Genomic DNA, 11274 nt, shown 5'->3' with positions numbered 1-11274 from the left:
AACACAGAAATACAAACACGGAAAGAATAAAGAAAGAGTAACTAAGGAATACAGAAAAAATCCCCTATTTTCAACACTAAACTATTCTATAGAGTTAATCAAATCGCCCCATAAACTAACTCGAATATCCAAGTTATTGACACAAATTCATTTAGTGAGAAATCTAGCAAGAAAAAAAACTACCATAGTCCATTGGTTGTCTACATAAACAGAGGATATCACATTATATAGAATTGGATTGTTCTTTAGTTAATAGAGTACCTTCATTCTATGATCCATAACAAATATACATTACAATCAACCATCTAATAGACAAAAACTCAACATCCAATTCCAACCAATTTATTTCTACTTAACAAATCACTAACATCATTAGCTTCTCCTATTTTAGAATCAACCTCTATTTTTTGTTGATTTTAGAATCACAACAAATCTATATTACAAGTAATTTGTTTATGGCAGTACTCAATACCAAGAATACCAAGAATATCAAGTAAATAAGTAAAAAAGAGTTACCTTTCTGGCGAGGGGGAAATCGGAGATGGTGATAGACGGCGAGAGAATAAACCAACTGGCGAGATGGGGAACCAACGGACGGCAGACCAACAGACGATCAGCGATGAACAGCGAGAGGGGAACGACTGCCAGAGGAAACGAACGGACGGCTAGGGAACAAATGGACGGCTGCCAGAGGGAACGAACGGACGGAAACGGCTGCCAGAGGGAACGAACGGACGGAAACGGCTGCCAGAGGGAACAAATGGATGGTGAGAGGGGAACGAATGGCGGCAGACGAAGAGAGGGAGAACGATGAATGGAACAACAAGAAGAAGAAGAACCAGCGAGAGAGGGAAGAAGAAGAATCGAGATTTTAAATCGTATTTTTCCCGACGGTTGTCTGCAACCATCGGGATATGTGTAAGCAATCCCAACAGTCATTTCCAAATCGTCGGCCAAACTTACCAAGCCTGACAGTTTTCTGACACGACTGTCGACAAAAAATCATCAATTCCAAAAGAAAAATTAGAATCCCCGATGGTTGACTGAGCACCGTCGAGAATACAACAACGACCGATGGTCGCTCAAAACCATCGGGCGAACAAGGTACACCCGACGGTTTCCTGACACCACCGTCGGAGGAACCTACCCAAATTCCCCAAAAAAAATATTTTTATATTTCTTAAAACTCTTGACGGTCGACTAAACACTGTCGAGAATTCAACGTATCCCGACGGTTCTTGTCTCACCATCAGCCAATGATTCCCCAATTCCTATAAAAAAAAAATTAATATTTATATTAGAACTTAGAACCCCAATGGTTACATGGAGTTGTCAACCTTTATAATGAAAATCCAACGCATTTGCGCTTACCGTCGGGCAAACTTAACAAATTACAATAGGTTCTGCACACCGTGCCTAACGGTCGAGTGGTAACGATCGGGTTTAAACCAAAAAGCCCAACGATGTTTGCTTACCATTGGGACAGATTAAAAAGCTCGACGATCTGTTCGTGGACCATCGGGATTAAATTTTATCCCGACCCCTTGTCTAGACTGTCGAGAGTGGTCGAAACTGTCGACGGTTTTTTGATCATCAAGATTAATGTCATCGAGAATTATCAAAATTCTTGTAGTGTTATGATTTTGTAGTAGGGGTTTGATCTAAGATTACTATAATCCGAGAAAAAGATAAATTGCTAATTATTTGGGCTAAATCTCGAGGAAAGTGACTTTACTACCAGAAACCTTCATGCTGGACATTTTAGTTTCTTAGTTTCAATTGGAAATAAGTAAATTCGGAAGCATGTATTAGACTTTATGAATATGATGTATGTTGAATGATTCAGTTATGTGCATGTCGGAACCATGAGAATGTTCTATTCGTTACGATGTGGGACCATAGATAAATGTTATACGACTCTTATTCAGCGGTGACAATTGTCGTTCTAACACTAACCAATTTTCATGATCATTTCAGTTCATCACTATATTACCTAAAGCCGACGAGTTTCTACCACGTTACTGTGATCCTTTAGCTTCACTACCATGTTCAGTTTTGAAGACTGACGGGCTCTCTATCACATTTGTGTGCTTTCGAGCCACCAAATATGTGTTAGAATGGGTTTGCATTAGATGGTCATCCATGTTTTCATGTTTTCAATTGTTCATGGTCTCATGTTTCTTTGATGAATTACATTATGCTAGTCCCACCAATATGCATGCATTTGCAAATATGTATGCATAGCTTAACCCTGGTACCAGGTTACTTATTAATTATTTTATACTCATTCTTTATTATGTTATGTTTTTCAAGTAAGGATAAGGACACATCGGCTAATGACAGAAGGAATCTGTGGTCGTGTAATTGGGACCAGAAAAATGCTTCTGCTTTTGTTTTCATGTTTTTATGTTTTAAATTCTAGTCTTGATGTTTGAACCCAGAGTTCTAGTTTTTGCCTTGTTAGATGCTTTATGCAAAATCTTCTAGTTTTGTTTTATAATTTTAGGGGTACCTCGATCAAATATTTCAGTTATTTAAATTTTATAAAAGTTATTTAATCTATAAAATTCTTTTGGTTTTTTAAGTTATATATATATATATATATAAAAGGTCGTTTGAGGTGTATGCATGCATGTAGTAACGTACCAGTACAAGTCATAGGAAGTCAGGTCGTTACAGTTGGTATCAGAGCCTAGAGTTTTTAGGTTCTGTACATTGACTTACATCGTAACAACCCGTAAGTCTAGATTGTCCCTATGGTCGATTAACCAATTATTCGTCATCACTAGGTATGTCCTACCAATTGAAAGTTTTATGATAGTTGTGCATGAAAGTATTTGATTAGGCTTTATGAACTATGTTAAGGGTGAAATAGGTGTCGCTAATTCTATCTACTCAAAACAAATAAAATTTATAAACTCTAACTACAACTAGAACTAACACGTAGTATTAGTGGAAGTAAGAGGTCGATCCCAAGATAAACGCAATTAATTGGCCTAAAATTAGACAAGAATTAGATTATTGATGATTAAATGGGGTTGTTGTTTTAAGAACTAAAAACTAAGTAAATAGACAAGAATTGATATAAGAAGTCTATTGATGAGAGAAATAAGAGAGATTATGAAACAAGATTCAATTGAAATGAAATCTTAGGGATTTTATGTAACTAGGCAATTCTATAATTGACTTAATAAGAAATCATGTAATTAGATTATTCAATAGTTCATTAAGAATAAATTTCAATACCCTAATTAGCTAATTTCACAACCCTAATCTAGGTCTTAATTGCTTTCTAAAGATATTTCATAATTAATCTCTAAATTGCATTAAACTTATGGGTTTTCTTAACTATTTCAATCTTGAATCAAAAGACTGAAAATTCAAGATTGATTACATGAATGTTCTAAATTAATAAATTCTTTAAAGAAAAGAGGAAAAGAAGTCCATATTTTCTATGAAGACTACTCATTCTTGCAACTACAATTACAATTTTGTTATAGAATCATGTAATTTTTACATACAAAAATTGATTAATCATAGAATCATGTAATTTTTACATACAAAAATTGATTAATCTTGAGTCATCAATTCAATCTAAATCAATTTTATTCTAAATCTCAACAAGAACATTCAAAAGAAAGTATTTACATGAAACAAAATTCAAGAAAAGTCTTAAGAAAATGCCTAATTACATAGTTCCTCAAGAAAAAGAATTACCTACTCATAGAGGATGAAATTCTTCAAGCAATCTATTGATAGTTACATATTGATACAAGTCTGAGTACAAATCGACTTAATTTCACAGAAAATTACAAGAATTGCTCTTGGAAATTGAAGTCTCTCTCTAAAAAATGGGTTTCTCTTCTTCAAAGTTTCTCTCTTGAGAATGATGGATTCTTTTCTTAAAAAATGATATCTCCTCCGTTTTGCTGAAGAATTGAACTCAATTATACCAACAGCAAAGCGTCGTGAGGCGCGAGGATGAATCACATCAAAATCCGAAAAAGAATGAACACATCTAGTTTTCTGCAGTTTAAAAAGCGAGCTTCCTATTTCATATTCGATCCTCGATGCTTAATGGTAGAATATTTAATGCTTGATGTTGGATGCCATTTACTTGATAGCTTTAACTTGATGGAAAAAGAATAAGAAGAAATCGATGACTCGATGATAGAATACTTGACAATCTTTATTCGATGGTATTTAATAGTATTCTGCTAAATACTCGATGGTCGATGATCCAACAGCCTTACTCGATGCTCTTCTGGGTGTTTACTCAATTCTCTTCAATTTGTTGATTTTCTTGGTCATTTTTTTATCTTTTTGACACAATTTTCTTATAATGACTCCAAAATGCTTCGGGGAATGTTTTACCTATAAAATTCGCAATTAAAGTAAATAATCAACACAATTTTGGGGGAAATTAACATAGAAAATAAAAACCTAACAAACTAGTTGATTGTTGTGCTTTATTGTGAAGAATGAGATTAGTGGTACTACAAGAGACTCTATCACGACAAATCACGTACATAGGTACAAGATTAAAGTCTCTTTGTAGATAAGGAAAATAAGAAGAGATTGGTTTTATTAAATGTTATTAGATATTAAAATCAAATGTTTCAAGAGGAATTTTAAAAGGATTATTAAGTCTTGATCACTTATGTGGTACTAAAGGTTGGTGGACTGACCAAGGTACTTGGTATTTTGGATCTTTGAATTGTGCTTAAAAGAAAGAAAAACTTTTAGTTAGAATACAAGTGGTAATATTAAGATCACATTTTATAGTACCCAATTTAGTTGTTGATATCAAAGGAAGCAAAAATCGTTTAAAATGACTTTAGGACTTCAAGGAGAAAGCAAAGTGATGGTTTGAATTGAGGAGTTGTTTCAAGGTACCTCATGGTACTTTGACTATATCCATACTTTTGTGGTAGTAAGTAAGCCGTTCTAGTTTAGTTAATGTGATCAGGATTAGTATTTGGAATTTAAAAGCAATGACAACTTATGAAGAATACCCTATTAAAGTTTCAAATTTGGAATTGAGTTGTAGATTATGAGCGGTTAATAAGTAGTTACATATTTTGATATCGATATTATGTTTCGTTTGAAAAGTGAAAAGAGCACCTTGAGTTTTTCAATCTTATCAAAGGTAGATGTGAGGACAAAGAAAATTATTTAGGAAAGGATTTATTATTTTGAGAAGATAAAGGAAATCGATGTTTGAAGACTACAAGTACATAAGTTTGATTTGACTTTCTACGATAGGATTGGGGTATTTACTAGCCTTGGCATGGGTATAAATAATATCGTTACGACTTGCAACTTTGGAGCTTGGTATTTGTTGGTTGAAAAGATAGCTTTCTTAGGTTGTTGGTTGTGGAACTCAATGTTAGCATGAAAAACTCATTCTCAAAATAAAATATCAAGTAGAGACAAATGAGCATTGGAAGGGTGCTTGACAAGCTTCTTCAGATTGTAGAGATAATATCTTCTTTGAAGGAGTTTGGTAATGATAGTTTCCAGAAACTATGGAAATGGAAGGATTAGGTTTGGTTAGAAAAGATATAATCATTGAAGGTATTAACGAAGATTAAAAGATGGTGACTTTGGACACAAGTTATAACTAGAAAATAACAATCAATCAATTTGATTTAAAGGTGAAAGTAATATGGATCCAAGTAAAGATCCAATTGTACGAGAATTAAGGTTAAGTGAGTAAGTTAGATCTCCCAAAATGACCACTGGCACAAGAAATGAATTTTAGAATAAAGCACTTCCATTCTCAAGGCCTTTTATAGAGTGGTTCTAACAAAATTGAAGTAGTCTAAGTCACAGATCCAGGAACTATTTGACAAAGTTTTCATATGACCTAATGTTTTGCCTTAGCACATCAGTTTTAATTATTACACGACAAGAATTTTGGGCTTTAATGTCGGTTTAAAACTGATATTAAAAAGCTTTAATGTCGATTGACAATCGACATTGAAGATCATGTTATAAAAGGTCTTTAATGTCGGTTGTCTTTAATATCGGTTTTAAACCAACATTGTATTCCATCTTCAATGTCAGTCTAAAACCGACATTAAAGACAACCAACATTAAAGACCTTTTATAACATGATCTTCAATATCAATTGTCAACCGACATTAAAGTCCTTTAATGTCAATTTTAAACTAATATTAAGGCCCATAATTATTATCCCTTTTTTTTTCAATTATTGTCCTTTTTTTTAAATGCCATTGTCGAATCCATTTTCAATGTCGGTCAAAAATTTAAAAACGACTTTATGTCTCATGTTGGATCAGGAAATGTCCGTCATTGTTTTTATTTAAAAAAATATAAAAAATTGTTCATTGTAATGCGTGCTTGTTATATTCTTTATCCAAATCAACTTCATATGGTTACATAGCAAATTCCAACTTATCATCTATGAAGTATACATATATATTCTACACTGAACAAGTAGAGTATATATGCTAAGTTGTACACAAGAATAGCATTCAAAATAAATGAATTACAAAATGGTTAAAATGATTAAAAATAAGCTAAAGATAAATTAATAGTGTTCAACAATGTCTTCCCAAGTTCTCTGATGTCAATTTCTAGAGCTAGGGACTATTCTCCTACCTACGAAGTAGATAAAACAACAATTTGAAGAAATAAGTAAAAAAAAACAATAATTTGAACAAATACGTAAATCAAGGATTAGGTTAGCACGCAAGAAAACAAACCCTAATGGATAGAATTCTACTTACCTAAGTGTTTTAAAAGTGTTACTCAAACAATCAAGAAATCAAGTTTATTACTCTTATATTTTGAAAATTTTCGGCTGCATAACAACGTTACCACAAAAAAAAAAAAAAAAAAAAAAAACTTTGAACCTGTTCTAAGAAACACACTCCCAATAATATTCCACAACCACTACTTCTCAATAGAACTACCAAAATTCTCAAAAAACGAATATTCAATACTTCATAAAACGAATCCAATAAAACTTGTTAAAACTAACCAACTGTATTCAATAACAACTCAAGTAAACTAAACAAATACCTATTATAAGTTCTCAACTCAAACATCTAATTAAGAACCAACTTAAATTTAAAACACTTTTAAATTCCAAATATTTGAAATAAAGTAAAATTCACCCTAGACATCTAAAGAACATGACAACATTTTAAAGCTAGCAGAACAACAAGACCTTAAAACTTAGTTTTAGAAACAGGAATTCGATGGCATCTAAAAAGTACAAAGAAACTTCATAAAGGACTTGAACTTGCACTTACAAGTAAATGATTCTTGAAGTAATTGCATTGCTACAATTCAATCCACTCCTAGTGTATTCCACTGGCACATATGGATTTCCTTGCCAATCCCTCTTTATCCCATAAGTTTGACTTGATATTGGTAATTGCATTCACTATGATCCAAAGCAAAATAACAATAGTATTCTTTAACTTTAAATAAACTCAAAGAGTGCATTTAGAGAAGCATACCATCTCATTGATTTGTTTCCAACTCTATTATGTCTTTCACGTAATATACCAAGGATACAAGATCTCAAGCACAAAAAAAAGAAGAAAAAAAAAAAAGAGAAAATACCTGTCGACAACAAAAATACCCAATCAATTTAGTGTCTGAATGAAGATGGAAAAGAGTAAAAAAAAATGTCCTGCAAGATTTTTATAAGAAAATTTCAAGTTATCTTAATGCCTGTCCTGCGAGACTTTCTTTATGGCAAAATTCTCTCCAGTTTCCAATCACTTCACCTAAGAGAAGTATTAAGAAAATTCCAAATAGAAGTACAAAACAAAGGAAAGGAAAGGAAAGAAGTTTTATGTTGGTCACAACTTCTATAGATATAATGTATAGCAATGGACTTTGAAACAAATTAAATAAATCCTTATTTCACACCTTCACCAGGACCCAACGAAATTTTTAAGTATGACAACAATCAACAACACAATTGAGAAAAATATGATAAATATCACGATTTGCAAGAGTCGAAAAAGAATAACTTCAAAATACAAAGCCAGGACTTCAAAATTTGTAAACAAACATGCAACTTCATTTAGATCTTATAAAGAATCCAAACAATAAATTCAGCAAAGGAGTTCTTTTTTTCATTTTAGATTTCTTAGACAACTCGATCAATCATATTAACTAAACAAGTTTAAGAGAAAATAGATCATGCACAAGTGTATGCCACGAAGGAAATCACTCATACCAAGTTGCTTGTGGCTAATAAATGCAATACAATCTTATTTTGCTTGCTTCAAACTGGGTAAGGTGAATCCTCCCTTGGAGAATGGAATGACTTCTTCCACTAGCTTTTACAGAAGTTTGAACTTGATCATTTTTCAACAATTTCTTGTTTCCAAAAAAATACACCAACTAAACAAGAGTGCCTACAACTACAAGAAATGAGAAGATTTATCCCTAAACTAAATTCCAAGTAAGATCAAAGCAAACTAAAAAGAAAAAAAAATGAATGAAAGAAAGAAGGGAGAATGCAATAGGATGATCCAAGGGAAAATCGGAACTTCAAACTAAAATTCTATTACCACAAAGAGAACAAGACTTGAATAGCTTAAGTTCCTTCTCCATCCAAATTTAACATGTAGTTCTATGGATCAATAACAAGATCTAAATATCCAATAATCAATCAATAGATCACAATTTACACATAACTAAGTTAAGAAAATACCTCTCTCTTCTTGCATTTCTCATAAACATCAAAAAGATGTTCTTGACATTTGCTCTTCTCCGAGTGATGTTCTTTAAAACCTATGGTATTTGGAAAAAGAGATTTTCTCTAATATGAAATTAAATTTTATTGCTTCTTCAAGTTCATAAATTGTTTTGAAACAATAATAGAAATAATTGCATAACACTTCTATTTCTCAAAAATTACGAAATGACTCCACAAATCCCTACACTACCCTACGTGAAGAATGTCTGAAGAAACCTCCCCCAAAATTATATATACATACAAAATCATTAAACTAACATCGGCAAACCATAAGTTATAACTTGAAATAGATCATGGAGGTGAGGGAGACGACATAATGGATAACCAAACTACCTTCTTTTGAATTTCAAGACCGACCTACAAGGAGAGTTTCAATATATATCATGTTATGGTAGAGGAAGAGATTGAGAGAACACAAATGTGAGGCAATTTCAATCAATATGAACTAAAGCTAAACTCGTAGGAGTATAACTAAGGAAGCAAGAGTTTTCTTGAAACAGGCACAATTCTCTTAAATTCTTATATTGCCACTCCCTCTCAACAAACAAACAAACAAAATAGAGGCTTACAATGTCGAGCATTTTGATTATTCTCATTCCCCTACAAAACTCTTCCATTTGATTATTCAATACATATATTCAAGAACCTACAAGAACAATAGATGAAATATGGAGTGTTTTCTTGGACATAAAGGAAAAATAGATAGAAAAACTATTATTATATTCAATTATTATTATAGAAAAGTCTATAATAACAATATTTACATCCTCATGGTTACTAAAGCACATATGACAAGAACAAGACTCAAGACAACCACCAATGTAGCTAAAAAGAAATGAAAAACAAAACAAAGAATCAAAATCAAGCTACCATCGAACATAACAACTCACTATCTAATAATTTCATAATTGGAACATCTTCTTTAATAAATTCCAGTATAAAAAAGCCCAATACAACATGTTCGATGGTGGCTTAGATCATTCCTATTTCATTTTATGAAAGCAAATGGTTTCTTTAACTCCAAGCATCACGCAAACAAAAAAGCAAGAATTTTGAAGAAATGGACCGCCGAACTCATGCTCTCATTGTACTATTTAATCATAAATCATTCCCATTTCATTTTATCATAAAAGAGGTACAACAAACGTCACACATGGAAATAAAGGTGGAGAACAAGACCAAAAGCAAATAGGAGAAGCTAAGAAGAGCAAAGCATTTGAAAAATAAATGAACAAAGAAACAAAATTGTTGCTTATGATATAAATCAGTGGAAGAAGACAAAGTTGGATGACATACCATGAATCCATAAGCTTATAAACTCAAACAACTTAATGAAAATAAATAAACTTTATGAATCCAAGCAAGATTCTTACCTACTTAGCAGTTTTTAGAATACCACACATTTCTCTTATTGCTTTCTTATAACATTAAACCCGTGAGCTTAAAATTCAAACCTTTTGGTAAATTTACAAAAAAAAGAGCATCTAATATACCTCAATCCGGACACCCCAAATCAAGCCTAAACTACAAACAAGGAAAAACGAAGAGTTAAAAGCTAATTTCATCATCTAAATTTGGTTCCAAAGGCTCTAAATATAGCTATAATGCTTAATATTCACCAAAACAGGCTTGGGTCCATGCTGAAAGATGTTCAAATAACCTTGAAACCATTCTAAATCTACAATTAAAAGCTTTCAAGCGTTAGAGACCAATATAAAGAACCTTCAACTATTTCAAAAAGGGATTTAGAGTGATATACCCACTGGATCTGACCCAAAACGGCCCAAATCCTCGTTGGTTAGTGTTTGAACTCACTTAATCCTACATATTTAGAGGCGTTAGAAGTGGGTATTTCAAATCCATTGTCAAAATTCGATGGGTAAGAGTCAAAACACACCAAATAGGAGAAATGCTACTGTTGGTATGCATTGTGTTGAGTGGGTAGCTACTTCACGGTTGTCGGAGATCACGATGCCGTGGGTTGGTCTTCATGAATGTCGTTCGTGGTTATAGGCTGCGTCGGATGTGAAGATGGTTGTCTGTACTGCATGCGTTGCCGGACAAGCATTGTCGTCATTGTTCGCTAGTGGTTGTTGTACCATCGTCGGTTGCTGCAGGAAATGGGCGTGTCGGTCGAGTTGCAACAACATGCAAAGGGGAATGGTTTTGTGTGGGTAATGTAAGGGAGGAAGATAGAGAGGGAGGAAGAGAGAAGGGGTAAAAGAAGGAGTGAGACTTTCTTTTCTTAATAAAACAAAACCTAAATTAAAATATAAATAAATTTGAGAGGAAAATGAAAATGGGGAGGGAGGGAAAAAATCAAGATTAAAAGTTGTTTTGGAATTAAAAAAGATGGCCACCTACAATGTCGATTTTAAACCGACATTATAGGTACCTCTACAATGTCAGTTTAAAATCTAGAGAACCAGTGAAGCGGCAGCGGATCATTCCAAACTCCATTATAAAAGAACATAAACATTTACAATCTGACAGAAACGATTATGCATTAAAGACTAAATTACAGC

At 32.8% G+C, this 11274-nt stretch overlaps 1 long non-coding RNA gene across 2 annotated transcripts; it reads right to left on the bottom strand.

The window, feature by feature from the left end:
* Window positions 1-6428: 6428 nt before the first annotated feature.
* On the bottom strand, window positions 6429-10999 carry LOC120091497 (uncharacterized). 2 transcript variants are annotated; one of them, XR_016524348.1, is made up of 4 exons: window positions 10647-10999; window positions 7494-10570; window positions 7284-7417; window positions 6429-6627 (listed from the first exon to the last, which is right to left on the bottom strand). It is a non-coding gene; the product is annotated as an uncharacterized LOC120091497 (long non-coding RNA). The 2 variants fall into 2 exon arrangements; XR_005485720.2 differs by having other exon boundaries at window positions 7494-10996.
* Between the last annotated feature and the right edge of the window lie 275 nt (window positions 11000-11274).

This window comes from Benincasa hispida, chromosome 11 (genome assembly GCF_027475165.1).
Source record: "Benincasa hispida cultivar pf3 chromosome 11, pf3_genome.v1.1, whole genome shotgun sequence".
Taxonomy (NCBI): domain Eukaryota; kingdom Viridiplantae; phylum Streptophyta; class Magnoliopsida; order Cucurbitales; family Cucurbitaceae; genus Benincasa; species Benincasa hispida.
The sequence above is the reverse complement of the archived record's forward strand: the minus strand, read 5'-3'. Positions and strand labels throughout refer to the sequence as shown.